The following is a 21,452-nucleotide window of genomic DNA, read 5'->3' on the forward strand; positions in this document are numbered from 1 at the left end:
CTCCAAGTATTGATCAGCTTTAGGCTGATAGAAGTTCAAGCTCATGAGGTCTCGGTCTTTGACCCTCAAATAGGATATGAATCTCAATCCAATAGACTGATATTCACACGCAGTCGCTGCCCAGGGTTGCAGGCTGCAAGGAAAAAAATCAATGAAGAGTGCTAATGATTCACAATTTATAGAGCAGCTGCCATTTTAATATTAGAATAAATGTTATATTGCAAAGGGATGGGAACATAGGTGGTGGCATGGAAAATATTTCTTTAGAGCCTTTTCTGTGAGAAAATGATGTGCACAGGATTTTATGAAGTATAATTTATTGGCCTCATTTAGACTTATAATTTAAAACTCCTTATGAAAAAGGTATTTAACTAGAGTGGATTGGGTAAGGAAATGGCAAGGGCAGAGCAGGCTGTCTTGGAGTGCTTCAAGCACAGGCTGGTGGGGAAAAGGAAGCAATATCTGAATACGTGAGATTGGATTTAAGAACTCCCCTCCTGCTTAAATGTCCCTGCAGCATCTGGCAACAAAGAGGCCCTGTTCTCTGGTCCGGCTCTTCTGAGCACACTTGTAAACAAAACAAAAATTATATTGAACGTGCCGATGAGGTATATTGAGAACATCAAGATCACATGATGGATCGTGTCAGAGTGGAGTAGTAGGGCAGAGAGTTCTGCTGCACTGATGTGTGATGGCTAGAAAATTACTGATGCCAAAGAGAAGGGGCAGGCTGGAAGACAGATTTCAAACCATGGAACATATGAGCTCTCTGTCCAGATTACACAGGTTTTATTGTATTCTCAGATAACTAAGTCTCTGCAAATAGAAATGAGTTTCCTTTGAGGTTTCTTTATGATAGCTCATGGGGACAGGTTTTCTCCAGGCTGTGGCAGAAAGGCAGGAATGACAGGGGGAGCTGTCAGGAAAAAATGGAAGGTAAGCTCTGCCCTTTTGCCTTTCCTTGGCTGTGATACACTGGGGACTGGAGCTGTGAGTCTTTCTGGAGAGAGCAAGGGGATGGAAATAAAGTGTCTTCAGCTGCTGCAGTTCCCTGCATGACCCAACAGCTTGGGCCAGGCTGGCACTGGTGAGCTGGAGCCCTTCCTTGGGCTACATGCCAGGGGCCAGGAGTATCCTGGGAAGCAGTATCGCTTCTGATCCACCAGTGCCATGTCCTGGAGGATGGCTGCCAGAGCTCTCTGTTAGAAGATGGTGGTTTTTTACTTCTCTGCAGACAGCAGCATCCCCATGTTGGTTTGCAGGCCACCCTTATTGGACAGGAAAAGGCTTCAACCTAGGAAGACTACATCTCTCCCTCCAGCTTCCAGCCAGAACTGCACGTTTGCTCTCAGTTCTCATATGTAGTAAGTCTTCACCTATAAGTCCAGTTCATGGGACACTACTTCAGTGTGCAATAAAGTCTTTCCCTGCATGGATGCAAATGGTAAAAGGATTTTCAGTACAAAGAACCCAGGCTTTTTAGAACAGACAAGAAAAGATGGAAATCCTACATCAAAACCACAATTTATGGCATCAGTTTTGGCCATCTCTATTTATTTTTTTTTCTAGAAGTGAAAAGAACTTAAATAATTCATCTGCCTGAGAGCTCATAACTCTCTGGCCTGCGTAGAATATCTTTCATATATCTCATAACCTAGAGCCTATTGACAAACTGTATGAAAAATAACAGCCCTTTCACTTGCAAAAGCAAAATCCAATTTATTGATTGTGATAGTCTAAATAATGGCATTTCTATTGACCAAAAGGTATTGCCCAAACAGGTTAGAGTTTACTTAACTCAGAGCATGAAACATCCCACGCATACCATCATCAAACCAAAATGTACTTGATCCTTTTCCTTCCTTGGTTATACTGCCACTGTGACCAAACTATTTTACGAAGAAATTCATGACAGGTGCTTAATGAAGTTAAAACCCAAGATCTTTGGGGGCTGAGGGGAGGAACAGACCCAGGGCACGCATGCATTCATTTTTCTTAGTCTGACAAGACGTGGCAAAGGCTTACACATAGTGTGAGCATACAGCTGCTGTAGTAACCATTAGGTGCTCTGAATTCACAGACTGGAGTTGCAGGGGTCCGCCTGTGGCAACCGGGCACCACCACCAGTCTTGGGAGATCCTGTAAAGGGGGTGCAGTTTGAGTGGAGACAGCTGGATGTGCCTGCTGGTGTCCTTAAACTTCTTCCAGAAAAGGCCATGGAAGAGCTTGCACATGGACTTTCCAAGGTGATGGATTTGTATTGTCTGCTTGTGTGTGGATTCAGGGAGAGGTAAAGGATGGGGAGGTTTTACAACTGGTCTAGGAAGGCTGAAGATCCGCACTGCCTTCTCGGCACTCCTCTGTGGCATGGAATGCTTCACGCTGTCTAAGCGCGGCCCACCAAGCAAGTCTCTGCACTTCATCGGCAGATGCTTCATGGGTTTTCAGCTCCCTGGTGCTGCCTTGTTTAGTAGCGGTTGACAGGGCTCTGGTGCCTACCGTGAGGCTCCGGTGCCGTGCTGGTAACTGAGTCCAGTGAAAGCAAGAACCTGTTCTCCTGCTGCCATCAGGGCGACAGATGTGAGAAAGTTTGCACCCAGATCTGACCCTAGAATTGGGTGGGTTTGTTCTGGGGTCCTAAATGTGCTTTCTTCCCATCCTGAGAGATTGCTGCTTTCCTTTGCTTTTTTTCCTCACTCCCTGTCAGTGTCTCTCTCCTAATTGGGCAACAAAGATTGTTACAGCCTCATAAAATACTGAAACCCTTTCCCCATCAATTCTGCCTGTTGGAAAATGTTGTTGTCCAGTCCCAGTCTTGCATACATTCTATTATTTAATTCACAAATGTTTAAATAGGGGCCTAAGAGATCCCAACTGTGTCTTTTTACATAATGAAATTACAAGGAGTCATATGTTACTACCATCCATAAACTTATTGTGCACTTTACATAAAATTCAGATCGGGTGGCTCTGCATGCATACATATTTTACATTTTCAACTTTATTAAAGAAATGAATAGAGTGCTGGAAGGGCTGCTCTGCTGTATGGTCAATTCAGATCCTGGGGGCCATAAATCTGAAAGCCTATGATTTGTTGTTCTTTGGTCACAATAAATTAAGCCTTTCTTGATGGAAATGTTGGCTACATTTGTTGCAGTTTAGGTCACAGTATTTGGACAAAGATGCATTGGGATGTGCTGGGAAGGGAGTTTGTGCTGGGTCCAATGAAGCAGGGAGAGTATCTTGTTTTTGTTGAGCTACTGGAGCTGGAACCCAGAGCTGATTCTGTGGCACAGGTTTTCAAGGCAAGATAACTGAGTGAGGAGATTTTCAGCTGAGGGCTGCTTGCATTTTAAGGGCCTTTGATGTATTCCTTGGAGCTTTTTTGCCTGCATGACACAGTGGTGGGGGAGAAAGGCAGGGCTGGATGCAGGTGTGGCTTGGGTGGGCCAGCCAGCTGTGCCCCCATTGCCTGAGTGGGGAGATGCCAGCAGGGCAGTTCTCAGGAAGAAGAGAAAGGCAGGGCAGCGCTGTCTCCTGGGTAAAGCCAGCCCTGTGAAGTCCATGGCCTGGCATCATACAAATAAAACCATGTAATTTTATCTCCATTTCTAGGAATAAGTGTCCTCAGTTGCTACTGAATGGTGTCTCTGGGTAAGGAGCCGGTTGATAAGCAGGGTCTGGTGAAGCAAAATACTACACTTTCTACCATGAAATCATAATATTTAAAAACAAATCACTTCAAAGTGCTTAAGTCTATCACGTCTAGCATGAAGGATGACTTAGTTGATAGTTGCTTATATTTTTCCATCAAGAAAAAATAATCACCATGCCAAGCTTTTTCTTTCTCATCTAGATTTAAACCTTTTAGCCAGAAAGGAACAATGGTCTTGCCATTGAACAAGACAAAGGGCTGTTCTGCTGAAATAGTAGCTCATTTAGAAATAACCTCAAAGCAATGCTGAGAGAACCTGCTAGTCTGCAAAGGCTAATCACAGGGTAACTGGCCTCCCCGCCACAAATGCAGGCTAGCTCACAGACCTGTGTTCCTTTCCGAGCACCAAACTTCTGGATTGATAGGCAAGATGAGCTACTAAAATGCAAAGGAAATGATGCTATTACCCAAGTGGCAGATTTTGTGTTTAAAGGAGGGAGGGAATAATCATAGGAGTGACTTTTTTCTCAGTGGGGATAAGATCAACACTGGGGAAGATGACATGGTGACAGATACAACATTCCCAGCTTATTGGTCTCAAAACCAACCAAACATTAAATCAGACAAAGCCGCTGACAAATTGGCATTTAACCTTTTTCCTGGAGATGAGTTTGCTGGAAGCAGAACTATGCCAATATCTGTATATTAGATACAGATACATGTATGAGAACTTACAGCTGTTTAAGAAGTCACTAAACAGCTCAGGGATATTGGCATTAATTTTACCACACTGAAACATAAAGAAGCATAATCTTTTCTGTCACAGTACTATAACAAAAGATTGGAAGGTGTGGGTGGCACATTCCAAATCTGCTGTGAATAAATATTGGGTGAAGAAAATCTATTTTGTTCCAGTGAAGAATACATTTCAACTTTACTATTAAAGTGGCCAGGTCATGTCTATCCTCCGGCCTGGAAGTCACCCTCCCAGAAAGGCAGTGCTGTCAATTGGATGTTAATCTGTATTAGATCCCACATCTGCCCCTTATCAGCATGGATACTTCTGAATCCAAGCGTAGCTGTGACCCCTGGAGGCAGTGCCCGTGCTGAGGAGGCCTGGCCATCCTGTGCCTGCTTAGTGTGCTCAGTTGTGGGCGAGCGAGCCCTGCTAAGGTGTGCAGGGCTCTCCTGGTGTCTTCTCCACTTCACACTTGGCTATTTAAAACTCCCTGACTGAAGTCTTGTGCAAAAGGCCTCAGCTAAGCCCTGCCCAGCGGTGCCTGTGAGGTGCTGACATGGCAAACCTGCTCTGCATTTCAGCTCTGGCCAAAGGCTTTACCTGTTAATTGCCAGGTATAATCGCCTGGCAGGTGCTGGCTGAGGGAGCTGGTGTTACTGTAAATGCACAGGGAGAATGGATGGATTAAAAAACAAAACCAGGAGAGAAATAATGGGAAACCTGAGCTGGTACCTATGAAATGCTTGTGAACTTACTGTGTCCCCAGTGCTGAGGGAAAGCTCCTCTGACCTCTGCAACCCGCATACCTCCAGCACTAACACAAAGCACCTGACAAACTCTTCCAAACACCAGCCTGAACTTGAGGGGAATTGCTTTTGCTGAACAGTGATTATAATTCCTGCTGTATATCCAGATTTTGACAAGTAAATCTCATATTTTAAACACAGGATTAAAAAATTTTATTACTACAGTGGGGATTAAGTAGCAAAGCCTCAGAATGTAAGTCTGCAAAGTAGGAAACACAGGAAAATAAAGTGAAATCTATTGTTCAAAACAACTCGGGCTTAACCCTTTGTCACCTGGTGCAGACCCAGATTGCAATCGCTACAGCCCTGTAATAATTATCCCCGGGTCTCTTGTAACATTTCACAGGATAGGTAGGGGATATGGAATTTCTTCTTGTTGTTTTTCAAATCCCTCCATTTCCAGACTTGGCCACACCATCGTGCTCAGAAATAACAGTGGCATTGAATAGCATCCAAGGAGAAATTCAAGCTTGCTGGTCTCATTTGCTGCACTGACTTGCCTGATTATGAAGCGGTTCATTTCCGTTCCCTCTTGTTTGTTTTTCTAGGGGAAAGTCTCTTTATTAAGAGCTCCATTGTAAAAGTGCAGTAAAAGTAATAACTTACCAGCTGGCAAGTTTTCAAGCCTTTGGGTGAAACCCTGACCCCACAGGAGCCAGCAGATATCTGGCCCTTGTTTTCAGTGAGCCTGGGATTTTACCCAAAATGCCTAATTTTGAACCTGGTCCCCAGAAGGGTGATCTTGGGAATGAAGCAGAAGCCAGGGAGCTGGAAAGTGTGGGTTCTGGTTCCTAGCTGTGCATTGCCTCAAAACTTCCCTGTTCTAAAATGATGGATAATAGTATTTCTGTACCTGCCAGGTGGAAGCTTAATTCATCCGTGGCTAGTAGGTGATTTGAAATCCTTGGCTGAAAGCTATTAGGGAAATGGAAATAATATTTCTTCTGGGATGATTTGAATACAAAAATTTAGAGGCTGCCACCTCACACCTCTAACTTCAAAAAGTGAACTCACGAAAGGCACCGTTGTCACTCCGCTCAAATTTCCCCGCCTAAATATTCCCATCCAGAACAATGAAACGCTCTCTAAGAGAACAGTGAACTTTACCACAGGGAAAATTGTAGCTGAAATGGGCACCGGGAGTAACCACCTAATGGAAGAAATATTCAGTTTTTTAATGAATAAAGATACAGCTTGATGTTTTCTATGTCTTGTCTTCTCTCCCTGAGCTCGCACGTTGGAAAAATTGCATTTTCCCCAAGAATACTGGAGATCAGCAGCTGCTGGACTCGGGACCGCTGTAGAGTTTAGATCGTGATGTGTGATCTATTATGCGAAACCCTGTCAAGCCAACAGCTCCTGCTGTTCCTAGGGTTCAGCTATTTTCTACCAGTATTGCTTTTCTGAACAACTAATGAACACCTAATATCCAATTAGCTGTCTGTTCCATCGCATACAGCTTAGGAATCTAATAGAATCACAGGCAGGATCTTAAACCTTGCACAACTGAAACCCTTACTCTTGGCTCTTCTGGACAGTGAGAATTCTGGCAATTTTTTAAATGACTCTCCAAATGAAGGTTTCTGTGTCTCCAGCAAGGCCATATGAGATTTTGACTTGGTTTTAAGATTAACAGGGAAACAGTTGATAAATGTAAGCCTTCAGAGATTCCCCTGCTTTGCTAAGGGAGGTAAATCTATCTAATCATAGGTTAATTACCAGCTATTTTCACACTACCAGAACATTCTTAAAAAACAAATCGATGTCTAATAAATGATTTGTGTGTGTCCAATAATTAAAACCCTAATGATCAGTGCTCACCAACCTTCCCCAAGCGGAAACTGTCAGAAGATGCTATTTCATTCCAGTGGTATCAGCAGCACAATCCTTTTACGTAACCCACTGATTCTTGCACAAGGAAATAAAATTATTAGGCGTGATTACTTAACTCCTTAGCGTGGAAAGGGGTTGTAGCGGTTGTTGGAACAATAAATGAATACAGAGTTATTTTGCACACTGGCACTGTTAGCTACATTCCTATTTTTCCAGGCAAAGAACACAGAGGTTTGGCTACACTGAGTACAAAGGAAAGCTGCAGGCAGGAGGAGAGGCCATTCTGGGGCCAGAGAAATTTCAAGTTTTTCTTTCCATGTAATTTTAGCTGCCTATTGATATGGTTCTTAATTAACTAGTAAACTTGTCTTTTCATTTCCAGTTAAATGTATTGACGGTGCATTCTGACTTGGCTTGTAGTCTACTCTTTTCCTTTTGGTGTAATCAACACAGAGATGCCACAAAGGGACAGGTGACATTAAAAAGAACTTTTCTTTATCCTGCATAATTGTCTTTCTCTCTCCATTCTATTATATAACCAGTCTAATGAAACAGCCCAGAAGGCTGCCTTAGAGGGAAGGTGGGCCTAGTTTTTCAGTAGTGCTGGGCTTGCTTGTGTGAAGCAGAGTTGAAGACAATCCCTGCAGTTTGGAAAAACATAGCTTACTGCTTTGTATTTGAGATGGGCCTTTGAGAGGACACAAACACCTGGGAAGCTTTCATCTCTCCTTACCCTACAATCTTTGTGCTACCAAAATGTCCCTTCACTCCTTTAAAATAAATATGAAGAACGTGGCTACTTCTCTGGGCAGTTTCAAAGCCAAGACACGCAGCAAAGGGGAAGGCAGTAGCAACAGTTCTGTCCCAAAGAAAGAGCCCAAAGCTGGTGGGCAGCCCTGGTTTGCACATTAGGCATGCAGCAGGCAGGTGTAAGTTAAACTCACTGCCCTCAATCAGAGCCTTACCACCGCCTCATTTCTGTGTGCTCTGGGAAGCCCTGTTGCCCTAGCGGAAGGGCTGCCTTGCAGAGTCAGAGCCCAGTGTGAGGGGACGCCTGCTGCATTCTGCAGAACTAGTTTCAGAGCTTCCATTCCTCAGAGGAGCTCTGCCACTGCAGGAAGGGGGGCTCTGCATGTGCGCAGCATGGTTATGGGTACACACGGTCTGCTCTGCCGGCGCAGGCTATCGGCTCATCAAGCCTGGGGCCCTGTGCTTGTTTTGGAAGCTAAACTCATTGCAGAGTTTATGCCGACTTCGTAGGGGTGAGATGGGGCTGGGGTAAGTGGGAAGAGGTGTGAAGCCTAAGGTAATTCTTCAAGATGAAAGGTTTAGTTTTTTTCACATTTTATTTTACTAGACTTAGCAGATGTGGTTGTAACTTAGAGACTGAAATCCAGAGGTGGTTCTGGATGATGTTGCTGGAGCTGAAGCCCGGGTTAGTTGGAACTGAAAAGCTATTGGAAAAAGATCACATTCAGATAACCGTTATGTTTAGGGGATGACTGGGTCATGCTTGCTGGGGGGTACAGCCTTTCAGAAAATTCATACACAGGAGGGTGGGACTGAATCAAGTTGTTCAACAGGTTGACTTCATACCGCTTCTCTTGTCAACTCTAAAAGTACTTGCTGATAAATAATAGATAAATACTGGAGGATAATGTTGCTCTGCTGTTGTGAATTGTACAGAGCTTTTATCATCTCTTAATGCAGACTATGTAGTGGGGCTATGACTTGGGTAAAAGCTCTGGGATTTGGCACAACAGTAGGAAAGAACAAAAGATAACAGAAAAGGCAAATGGAGGTTATAGCTTTTGTTAATTAACTTCTTTCTTGGCCTTTACTTTCACAACTGCCAGCTCTCCAATTCCCTGCTTTGTCCATAAAGCCCTGTAGTCACAGGTGACTGATCCTGGGGTGAGTTTATGTTACATTTAAGATAAACATAAAGGCACAAGTAATGAGTTTAGAACCACTCCCTGAGCAGCTGGGCAAGGAGAACTCCACCACGGACTCTGGTGGGGTAGGAGTATCAAGCAGTAACAAAGGCGGCACACAAAATGAGGCTTGTTGTAGCCTTGGGTCGTGGAGCATGGTGAGCAGAGGGGACAGGCAGTACAGGAGGCAGATGGGGATGAGGAGAGCTTGCATCCCAATGGAGCAGGTGGATGTAGCGTGGAAACAGAGGTGTCCAGGTCTGGGAGTGTGGGATGGTCTCTGCTATCACCATGTCAGGAATCGGTGTGCTGAAGGCCTGTCCCCAGCAGCCTCAGAGGTGGTGGCGGTGGCTGGCAGGGTGTGACAATAGGGGAGCAGGTAGGCTGCCCACAGCAATGTGCCCTCAGCTCCCGCAAAACCCCTCGGCAGGCATTTGGGCAGCACGGCGGGCTGCCCCTCTGCACAACCCCTGCTGAGGTGAAGGGTCTGTGCTCCGGGGTGACGGGCCTGGCGAGGGCTGGTGCTGAGGGGCAGCGACATGTCCTGCGGGGGCTGGAATAAAAGGGGAAAGAGAAACGTATGGTGGGGAAGGGCGCCGGCGCTGAGGGGAAGCCGGCAGGGCGCCTCAGGGACGCGCAGTAGCGGTTTTAACGGTTGTAACGGTTTCAACGGCCGCCCCGCGCGCCCGCCGTCCCGCAGGCTCTGCTGCCCCCTGTCGGCCGCCGCCGTGCCTCGGCCGGGCGGCGGGGGCGAGGCCGGGCCTCGCCTCATCGATCGGGCCGTATATTACCGCGGCGTGCTCGCTGCCGGGGCCAAACCTCGGGGTTTTAGAACAGGTTCACCAAATTGTCAATTAAGTGCAAATCAATCCTCAGCCATTTATCACTGTGTTAATCCGTCCACGCAGTCCGAGGTGAAAAATCGATCGGTTCCTGCCACCGGGGACCAATCGAGGAGAGCTGGAAGACCAACATCTGCTGTATCAGGGCAACAGCTCAAATTTATAATCTCGGAGAAAAATTGCCGCTTGCCAAGCGGCCCATTAGGAAGTTGGGGAAGTTGAGGGCGTGCGGGGGGGAAGGGGCTGTGACAAAGAGGGAGGCACGGCGCAGGAGGGGTCCTGTCAGGCTCACGAGGAGGCTTCGTCCTGAGGAGCCGCTGATTTATCGAGGAGAGATAAATAAAGATTACTGTTAACTCAAAGATCGATGCGTTAATACATGCGGCTTTGAGGCTTCTGGGGGCATTGTCAGGGCTGGAGCAGGTATCCTGGGGGTGCGGCGCAGTGAGGGGCTCCTCGGGGACCCCCATTTGGCTCCAGCCAGGGGAAAGGGGAAACAAAGAGACCTGGGGTTCTGCCGCCGCACGCTGGTAGGACTTTGTGCCCCCTGGATGAATCCCTCTCGGTGACATCCCCTGTTATCCAACGTATTTGTAATGACTGAGGTGGCATTTACATGAAGTACCTAGGTAGTCTTTCTCAAACTGGAGTAATCGCGGTCATGGTCATTCAGCAATGCACACGTTTTATGTGAGGTGCTCAAAAGCGCAGGATGGGGTGAATGCACCCCTAGTACGCCTTCAGCCTCCCGCTCTCCCACGTGTGGAGATGCAGCGCCTGGGGAAGCTTTCCCAGCCTGCTGCGGAGTGTCGCACGGGAGAGGGGAATGCCCAGAAAAGAAGGGCTGGAGGAGGCAGGTAACTGCAGTGGCAACTGCACCAACGTGGTGTGCGCTAAACAGCATTGCTTGAATTGGGGTCTGGACTGCCACTGACCTCCAAGGGGTTAATCTGGGCCCTTCTAGCCTTGTCTTCATTGTGGAATGATTTCTGTCCATCAGACCAGCTCATTGCCATCTCTGCCAGGGCAGTAACCTCCCACCAGGTGGGAGACCTGGCCATGCCTGCAGCAGCCAGCATGCCTTTGCCGTGTGCCACTTTGGTGTACTGCAGAAACCCATGACCACAGCATTCAACAGGAACATCTCAAGGGATCTCCAGAGCAGTGCGAGGAGCGTCATCGTGGTTATTTCTTTTTAAACGCTCACAAAACAAACAGAGTTTTTGCCAGGGGAAATAAAGCTGCTCCATTTTTCTTGTTTGGAGCTACCAGGGTTGCTAGAAGGAGTCTCAAATTTCTCATCCCTGGAGGCTTGCCAAAGGTCAACCTAGGCAGAACCTCTTCTGGAAGAGTTCACGAAGAGAAGTGACTATATTGAGGAGCTCATTTCTTGATCTTCCTTTAGGGTCTTACTGAATGCAAAGCTTGAAATCAAAAGCACAAGCCAAGAGAAGGGGAATTAAAATGGTGATGTGATTATTAGCTTAAAGAAGTGAACACAGTTATTTCCTCTGAAAAGAATGGCTGTGTGCTGGACAGAGGGCTGTGACTTGGGAGGTGTGGTGCCCTGGGCTTGTTCTCCCACAGGACTTTGGGGCTGTGATTCCTCATTTGACAGCTAAGCTTGACACAACTTCACCTGGCTGCTTTTGGGGGGCTGGCATCCCTTCTCACTAGGAGCGTAGAGCAGCTGGCATAACTGTGCTCTCACCTCAGCTGGCTTCCCTTGGCACAGTACTGAGAATGAGAGAGAAACTCAGCTTGAAAAGGGAAATTAAACCAGACAAGAAAAAATGTAGTCAAAACCCCTGTGGTTTTTATTCCCTTAGCCTGAGTGAAAAATCCACTCTCTTTTGTTTATAGCTGCATGAAGGTCAAGAAGTTTGGTTCAAGACTCAGATAAACAATTACAAAACAAAATTTTACATCGGCAGCCTTCACAGCTGTAATCATGCTGTGTTTCAATATGAACCTAATTGAAAACTGCCATTGCATGTCTTAGCGTGTTCCTTGCCAGAATCATAATTGGTTAGGTGCAGTTTTCTTGCAGAAAGGAAATCTATGTCCAATCAGGATTTGTATTTTTTTGGCGATGCCAGCAATCTGGCTTTAGATAAAAAACCAGCTGCTGAATATTGTACTGAACTGTTTAGAAACTGCTATATTTCAAATAAAGGAAAAAGTACTTGTTAGTGTTTCCTGCTGCTCAGATGCTCTTTATCCATACTGCTGTGTAGTTATCAGGGTATATGGGAGGAAGGGAGGGACGTGTGTGTGTCTTCTCACATCCAGCAACTTTTATTGGAATGAAAAAAGAAACCATGAAAAGAAATCAACCCCTGTTGGGGTGCGGGTGTGTGTTACATTTTTCTTGTAAAATCTGGTAAAATATCACTCAGAATCAGGTTGGTTGGTTTTGGTTCCCAGATTAAGGAATTAAAGATCGACTAAACTCTTCTCAAGTATTTAAGAAATGAACCATCTGTATAAGAATCTAGGACAGATTACACTTAACCTTATTCTGAAGCAAAAGATTAAGATGAGAACAGCTACTGTGATTAAGATGCTGCAGATGCTGTTCACTAAATATTCAGCAAAGAAGATCCTAGACCCCTGTACTGCAAGAGAGTGAAAAATAACACGAGATTGTTTCTAAAAGAGCGTCAACGTTTTGTGAAAACCATCTCACTCCAATAATTCTTGACAGAACCTGTTACATTTTCCAGTGCTGTGCCAGTGATTCGCTGCTGGGCTCACTTCCCACGGGCCGTGGCGATCTTCGCCGCTGAAGTCTTTAAAGCAAGGCCAGGTGCCTGTCAGAAGGTTGTTCTCTTGCTTAACCACTGCAAAAGCTTCTGGGAAAGGGCTTTAGTCCTTTTGTGGGATGCAAAGGAAATGGGCAAGCTGTGCCAGCCCAGCTTTGCAGTTTATTTTGGGATTCCCAGCCGCAACAGATCCTTCTCTCACCTTTTTCTAGGCAAAGTTTCCAATTTATTGTAAGGGCTAAGACTGACAAGTAAGGAGCCCTTGACATTAAGATGGGAAGAGGGTTGGTTTGGCAGGTTTTTTTAGTTTTCACTTTTTAAAGGTTAATGCAATAAAAGAGTTGTCCTGAAGCCTTCTTGAAAGCAAAGCAAATAATCAAGTGACAGTATGAAATATTGTATCCTGTATGTAGAATCTGTCTATCTTGTATTTTGCTGGACAAAAGGACTCCTTGCTGATGCCTGCAAGAAGTCCAGGCTCCTCCTGCAGAGAGCTACGTGAAACATCTCAGACTGGGGTACAGGGATACTGCTGGTTCAGGGCTTTTTCATGGATGCACATGAAAGTAATTTTCTGTGTGACCTTTATCTGGTAGCTAAGGAAAGATTTTTGGCTACTGTGGCTCTTGGGCATAAGGTGAAATACCAGAGCATCAATCTAACTGGCCTTGAGAAAACCACAAGCAGCAATCTGGCTCCCACTGGGAAGCCCAGGCCTGGAAGTAAGCAGAGTATTTCCATGTTCTCATCTGTGAATTGTGTCATAATACATCAATCTGATGTTTAATGAACTGTGTATTATACAGCAAGCTTCCAAACTACTAGTAAGAGATAACTACAACCCTATCAGTCTTCCAGCAACTTGGGCTCCCCAATGAGGCAGGAAGTAGAAATAAAACCGAGATTTTGGGGTTTTTTTAACCTTGTTTACCAGCATTGGTACAGAGACCTAACTATTAGTAGTAAGAATTTCCTTTCCCTTCCCAGGTGGGAGGTTTTCATTAAAAAAAGATAAAAGACATTGAAGTGTTCCCTGAAGGACCTGAAGTTATTTATCATCATGTGAGTGAAATTCAGAGACATCCATTGCACACTAGTGAAACCAACCTGGGAGAGTGACCACAGGCCCATGTTCAGGAGAAGTTGCCTGGGATGCTCACATGTATCAAGTGAAGTTAGCTAATTAAGCATCACTTTTTCCTGCTCATGGGAGAGCCTTTCCTCATTAATAGCTTTGGTCTACTTGAATGTCTTCAGGGAGCAAATATTTTCCTAACCCTTTCCCAGTTCAACAGCAACCATTGCCCTTTAGGGAAAACCAGCTTCCTGGAAGAGATATGGTCTGTGCCCTTTTAGAAGCTCCTGCTGTGATATGTTGTGTTTGTGCAGTGCTTTTCATGCACTGCTAGCTCTAGAAACGCTAGTCACTGGGAAAAACACAGCTGCCTCTTGAACGGGGCGGGGTAGCTGCTATACCAGCACGCAGCACCGGGGAATAATTCTCCCAGTTGCCATTAAGCCAAACATGGACCTTTTGCAGTCCTGCCTGTGCTTCGTGGACGTTTCCCAGCCAGGCCTTGGTCCGCGCTGTACCAGGCAGACCTGTGCTCTTATGCTTTGTTATTCCAAAAGCCTCACCTGAAAGGAGGGGGGAGCATCTTCACAGTATTATCTGCGCATAATAGAAAGCAACACATTTGAAAGTGCTCCAGAAATGAGTTGTGCATTATTTAAAAAGGGAAGAGTATTACTACCTTCCTTGGATCTCACTCTTCTTGCCTATCAGATGATTTTTTTTTTTTTTTTTCCCTGGGATGGCAGGGTGTTGCTTAAAATGAAAAATTGATCACAGTGAACAGCTGAAAACTGGTTTGCATAAGTCACAGTTATTATTCAGATATTACAATGCAAGGCAGTGAGACCTATGAATACTCGCATGGAAGCGTTTAAATATAAAAGCTTAGTACTTCCAACCCCAAACAATCTCTGCAGCCTGCCAACAAACGAGAATCTTACTGGAATACACATAAATCATCTTGTTTCTGACAAATCCTGAAGAAGCAGGGGGAGGGGGAATAGAATCCCTTGCTAATTCCCCCAAGCTGCTGTTTATTGAAATTAGGCAGCAAGGATAAACTATAGCTGGATCAATAATTATCTGTCTAATATAATCAAGTGCCTCCTATGAGAGTCTGCCGTTAAGCACAACTTCCTGCCAAACCCTTGGAGAATGTTTCATGCAATGAACTATCAGGCGATTCAAATGACGGGAATGCAAACTAAGATGTGTCTTGCTGGATCGCTGCATTTCTGGAGAGGGGGAGCTCCCCTAAGCCAGCAAACACTTGCTTTGTGCTGCCGCTTCTGCAGCTCTTGCTCATTGCTTGCATGACAGCACGGCGCTAGGTGCAGTACGAATGTATCGGAAGAGACAAAGTCCGATGGATGAACTCCCAGGCTACGAATCACCTTCATCCTGCACCAGGCTTGCAGTTGGAGCGAGGCAGGAGTGGACAATCCCTTCGCATAACACAAAAAAGCTCATTTTTTTAGTATGCTTTTTTTGCACTGCAACCCTTCCGTTCTGTCCATTCCTGCTCAAAGTCCGTGATTCTCCTGCCGCCAACGAGTCACAAGTGCGTGCTTGCTTTGAAGGGTAGATTTGGGGTCTGGCATCTGTCCCTGAGAGTGACTGGGCGCTCTGACGGGGAGCAGCTTTGTCCATGGAGATAAGGATAGAAATAGGGAATGCAGCTGCGAATCCTGAAGCACGGCACAGTTAACCAGCACCCCCATCAAAACAAATGAACTGTGAAATAGAAATAAGCAAGAAACGTTTCCTACAGTGAAAAAATGAAGGGCAGAGTCCATTTTGCCATATTCTGCCCGCAAAGCCCCGTTTCTTGAAACTACTATATTTACTATTCAGATAAAGAAGCTGCTAAGACTGCATGAAAGCTGGTGATTAGATAGCTGTACAGACAGAGCTAACTGAAACTCTGTGATAGGATGAAACCAGAATAGTTTTCCTTTAGTTAAAAAGCTTTTAGCATTCATCAAGAAGTTCCTCACATTTTTCTGATTTTTAGGCTTCCTACTTGAAGTTTCACATCTGAGAGTTATTTTGACGGACAATCCAGTTAAACTGCGAATTAGGCATTTACAAGCAACTTTCTTCTGTTTCCACAGTTCAGCTGCAGAATATTAAAGGCTCGTAGGTGTTACTGATAGTCATATATTGCAGCAATAATGTGTCCCACTGCTATGAACGTCACTGCAGAATTCATCTATTCCATGAAAAATAGTTCCACGTGCACGAGTGTGTAAGTTCACTGCAGTGCTTGTGCCTGGACCGTGCTGACGCTGCTGACGACAATAGGTGTAGATCACTTCATGACACTGCTGAATCCTTCCCCACGTACGTAGGAAAATGTCTCCCTGAAATGGAATCCACAATTTTGGAACCTCCCCAGCACCCCCTTAGGTACATACCTTCTTGGAGCAACTTAATGTATGGTCTTCTGATAAGCACAGCCTTATCTTTAGTATCTTCATTTAAAATAATCCTTCCTTCCTGCCTGTTCTCAGCTTGGATCAAAGTGTGCTGCATGGATGGGTGTGAAATCTCCTGAAGTTTGGGGTTAACATAGGGATTCTTTTTTCTTTTGGACATTTGCGTTTCTTACAAATGAAAAATAATGAGGTAGTGACCATGAAATCAAAATAAATACACAGTCAAGCGTACACTTCTCAGTGCTCTGGCTGGTGTCATCTGCAGATGTAGTTGCTCACTAGATCCAGCCAGAATGAAGACTATGTAATTAAAAGCTTTTATGACTAATATCATAAGCTACGAATGACCTCTCCTGTTGAAGAAGGCCATTTCTAATGCAGATATCCTCTCCTCGGAGAGCTTGCAGTAGGCATTTAGGCTTCATTAAAAGCAATATCTAATATACCTCTGTAACGCATCCTATCTGGTATTTGTGTTTCAGCTGGCAACACAAATCGGAGCAGGCACAACAGTGAGATGCAAAGTCACTTCCTAGCTAGCTAGCAAAAGTCTGAATTCTAATAGTAATTCTGTACAATGTGGTTTATTAGACCTGGTTACTAAACCTCTTCCTACCAAGCAGAACCATGCTGGGCAGAGGCTCAAGGCTCTGTTTACAGCCCACAACCCTGTAAATGCCCCAGGTGACTCCTGCTCACCACTGCCCACCAGCCTTCCACCGGAGGCTGGGAAGCGCCTTCTGAGACCGGCAGCAACGGCAGCCTTTTCTTTCCTTTCTGAGCAGATATGGAATAAACCGAATATTCTCTGCCTTAGTGCAGCTGCAGGGGCTGGTTCTACTGGAAGGTACAGTCTTGGAAGGATTTCAGGAATGGTATTTATTTTAAAGGAGCACAAACGGGTACCCTAGATATCGCTGGCAGGTACAAGTTATGTTGGTTTATAGAAATATCCTATAGAAGCCCTGAGCTATGGGGGTCTGAGTAGATTGAGTTCAAGTTTGCACTAAAGGAAGAATTACTACTAAATAAAACCTTGTATTCAGAAAAAGGCTCCTTAAAATCTGTCAAGAATAGGAGACACTAATACCTGAGTGGATAAAATAATCTACCAGCTTGTGAAATCTGGCTTCTTGGAGATTGCCTACCAAATGAGGGTGAGAAACATTTAAAATTCTGATGCTCTAGGGCTCCTTTCTGATCTAACTTCACACTTAGGTGAATAAGCTGAGATGCTTTGAATTTAGCCAAGTGTAATTTAGGTCATCGTTTGTGCCCCCTCCCCTTTTGTAAAGGCATTGGGCAAAACGTAAGGCTGCTGCTGAGACACAAACCTGTGAAGGCAGCACGGCCCCAGCTGTGGCTTGGATGTACTCGTTTGGTGTGGGGGGGTGTCACCTGTGCTTTTGCAAGCTTTTCTTTGTCTTTTAGCTTTAGTTAATAAAAGTTCTAGAAATAAAGAGCTAATCGACTTTTAATAGGTATCTATGATTAAAAAGAAATGAAAATGTTCTTTATTCTAGAGGGAGAAAAATAAACTCAGGGAAGTTAAATAATACTAAATAATAAAGCTAGCTTTAAACAGCAGTTTGGCTGTATAGATACCATGGAAGTAGCCTTAAAACTGTAGTACTTAGACCTGGTGATTTGTGGTTCTGCTGTTCTGAGAGCTCTTATGCTCAAAGTGCTTTATACAGCAAGAGGTCAATTCCAGATGACTTCTAAGAATACAAGCCAGCAGCAGTAATATGTAAACTGAGAAAGGTTTGACCTCTGGACTGTATTTACTGATAGGCAGAGGGCATCTTCGGCCCTACCTCCAAGTAGGAATGTGCAAATAATAAGATATGTTCAATTTAAGCCTGACAGTCTTTCCCTACTGGACCTTTATACCTGCTTATACTGAAAAACCTCTGCGAACAGAAGTCCCGTAAACAATAAAAAATCTGAGCTCAGTAGGAATATGTGCAAAGTCAAACATGCACATGTGTGTTTAGAGGGTTGAAGCCCTCCACAAGCATCCTACTTGGTGGATGCAGGAGTTGAAGCCATGAATAAAAGATCTCCGTTTGGCTCAGTGGTCTCTCCAGGCCAGGTTCATTTCTACTTACTGATTATTACTCACCAAATGTAGAGTCTGTGGAAATCTAACTCATTTGTTGTTGTTTTCTGGTAGCTGCATCCTGCTGAGTTATTGATTGTCTGGACTCATGGTAGGCATGTTACTGTAACAGGCTCCCGAGCTGTTAGCACACCATTGATTCAGTATTTCTCTGGAGCAAAAGCCTACTGCCAAGGAACTTCCAGGCACTGGGTGCCTGTTACTACTTCCCTATAAATTTTCTTCTTAGCACCTTGAACTCAGAGAAAACTCTTCTAATTGTTGCCAGAACACCATTCCTCATTATTAGCAGTAGAACTGGGAAGCTGACTTCAAAAATGAGAGCACGAGAAACTCCTGTTCTGAAGGCAAGCTTCTGAATGTGTTTTACTGACCGATCCTGTGTTGCATCTCTTACCAACCCCTAAGCCAGGGAGGCAGGACACCGTGTGACTACAGTGCAGAAGCAGTAAATAAACCCCTCAGTTCTGAACCCAGCCCTGACTTCAGCTGTCTCTGTGACCCCAGAGTCAGTCCCACTCAAGCTCCTGAGATCTGAGGTCACTCGTTATTTTTCCATCCCTCGGTTCCCCATCCACAAACAGCGGTGATGCTGGGGCTGCCTCGCTGAGGAGCTATGCACCGTGACTGTTTAACAGTCATTAACATTGATTGGAGAGGGTTCAAAAAAGTCAGTTTGCTCTTTGTTTTGCCCCCCACTTCTGTAATTCTGGGAAGGAGCCAGAGCTCTGCAGTGGAGCTGCTCAGCAGGTGAAGCACAGACCCCAGCAACCTCCCTCGCTGATGGGATTCTCTCTGTTGCCAGCAGTTCTCCGCCAAAACCCTCCTCCTCCACCAAGTCCTCCGCCAAAAATCTCCCATTTCACAGGATCTCAGGCAGAGGTTTTCTCGATGAGCAAGGACCAAGCGAGACTGAGCAATCCCTGTGCACCGGCTTCTTAATTGTTACAACGGGCAGTCGGGAAACATTTAGGAAATGAGTGTGTGTGTGTAACACTTAACGTGCATCAGTTGATTGCAGGGCTTTGCAGGATGATGGCGCGAGATTCTCTACCGTCTCACATACATGCTCGTATTCAATTATGTGCTTGACTTTTCTTTTTTTGGTTGGCACAGTACTTCTTGCAGGGGATGTAATGTCTCCCATGGAATAAGTGACAACGGGTGGGGTGAGGGCTTTGTAACCGTAACTAAGGATCAGCTTGTGTTTGTCGGCATGGCTAATCCCTTGCCTGTTTCATCACTGATTCTCCCAGCTGAGCAACAAAGCCTGCAAGGAAGCAACTTCAAAAAAAAAAAAAAAACCAACCCAAAAACCTGCATGAAACTAAAGGAAATCAAAAGCAAATTATTTTCCAGATTATAGCCCTCTAGAGCTGCTGAGATATTGCCCATTTTTCACAGCAGACAAAAACATTTTCCTGGGGATCAATTTAGCTTCCAGAAGTCGGCTCCTTTCAACCCATAATCCATCATATTTCCCCATTTGCAATCTCTCTGTGTCTGAGTGTTTTAAGTTTCCTATGAATTATTTTATAAAGAGTATAAAGAGGCCTTTCTTCCTGCTGAAATGAGGGAGTTGCCTTTCTGCCCTATCAGGTCAGATACCATTAGACTGTTGTACAAGGGGGCCCTGCCATCCATACCTCCATATTGGCAACTACCTTAGTAGGCTCATCTGTCAAAGAGATCTAGTAATCAATCACTGCAGTGATCAATATGCAGCTTATGCATTCATCATTCCTTTGAGGAGACTATTAGGATGAAGTTGTCAGTGAAACAGGAACAAAGGGAGAAATACACTGAGATGGCTAAGGGGTGTGAATGTGTGTTGGGGCAAGAAAGAGGAGCTTAAAAAGAGGAAATACGGCTCTACTGAAAAAGGGAAAGAATTTTGTGCCTTGAGGGAAAGAGAAGTTTGTGACATATTTATCTGGGTGCCCAGGAACGTGGTGCAGAAGGTGACTCATCTTTCAAGAGGCAGAGTAGTGTAGAAATCTCCGGATCTCTTGATTGGTGTGTCACTATGATTTGTGGGCTGCTCTGCCAAGGTAAAATGGGTACCATGAGGAGCTGGGCACAAGCAAGCCAAGGAGGAAGATGCAGGAAAGCTTGCGAATGAATCCATGAGAAGCACGTTGAGGCAGGGAGAAGACTATTTATTTATTGCTCTGAACTCATGCGCTTATTCCATTTAATCTGAGCCCAGGAATTATTGCAAACAGTGATGATCACTTCTGCCTTGAAAAACACACCAGAGTCCCTCCGGGTCTCAGCAGCACAGGCACTTGGAGGCATTTCTGATGAGCATAAGCTCCTGGCCTGGGGCACTCTGACCACAGGCCCCCAAAAGCACACATTAAATCAGCCTGTGAGACAGGGCTATGCTTCCGTGTTTGCCCTGCCAGGTGATGCTCAGTACGCACCCTGAGCTCCCTGTCCACAGGGGCACAGCACGTTTTGTGCGCTGGAGGGAGACGGTGTGGGAATGGGTGGTGCCAGGGTCAATACCTTCTGGCTTTGCTTCCCCGGGAGGCGGGCAGCCAGCGCAGACTGGTTGTGTGCCTTGAAAAGTGCGAAATAAAGCATGTATCCCTGTGCTCCCGAGCATGGCCCTCCTCAGGCCAGTAAAATGCCGTCCTCTCTGGGCAGATAACCCAGCACAGTTATTTCTCCTCTTCCACTGCTCCATCCACATCCTTCCCTCATGTAAGCAATATCTGGTCACTCTTCTGACCTTGAGTTAAGCTGTAGCAGTTCAGGATCTTGCCTTCCTCTCAAAGCGTCTCCCATTGAGGCTGTGCAGCCCAGCAAGAGATGCAGGGAGAAGGGTGACTCCTACCTGGTGGCTGAAAGGACAGATGCTGTGTTTGTCCGTAGGCAGCTGCAGTTACTGTGATCACTCTGGTGTTGCCCAGACCTTCGTGGATGATAAGAGCATTAGATCAGGCAGACTTGGCTCCTGCAGTCAAAGGAGTAGGGCTGGTACCCAGCTCTCACACCAGGTCTAGTGGAGTCAGGGGAGAGGGTTAATTCAGTTGGGCCTTGGGAAGTTACAGGCTTACTTATGATTATTCCCTTATCCGGTGGCAGAGCCATTATTTAGTCTCTGTAATAATTTACATTAATTAGATGTAATGCATAACAAATTTATGAGACTGGGGCTAGGCTCAGCTTTTCATGAAACTCATCATTGTGATGTGCTGACCAAGCACAAGGGGCTCAGATCTGCCAGTCAGAGGA

This window comes from Phalacrocorax aristotelis, chromosome 17 (assembly GCF_949628215.1).
Source record: "Phalacrocorax aristotelis chromosome 17, bGulAri2.1, whole genome shotgun sequence".
In the NCBI taxonomy this organism is placed as follows: Eukaryota; Metazoa; Chordata; class Aves; order Suliformes; family Phalacrocoracidae; genus Phalacrocorax; species Phalacrocorax aristotelis.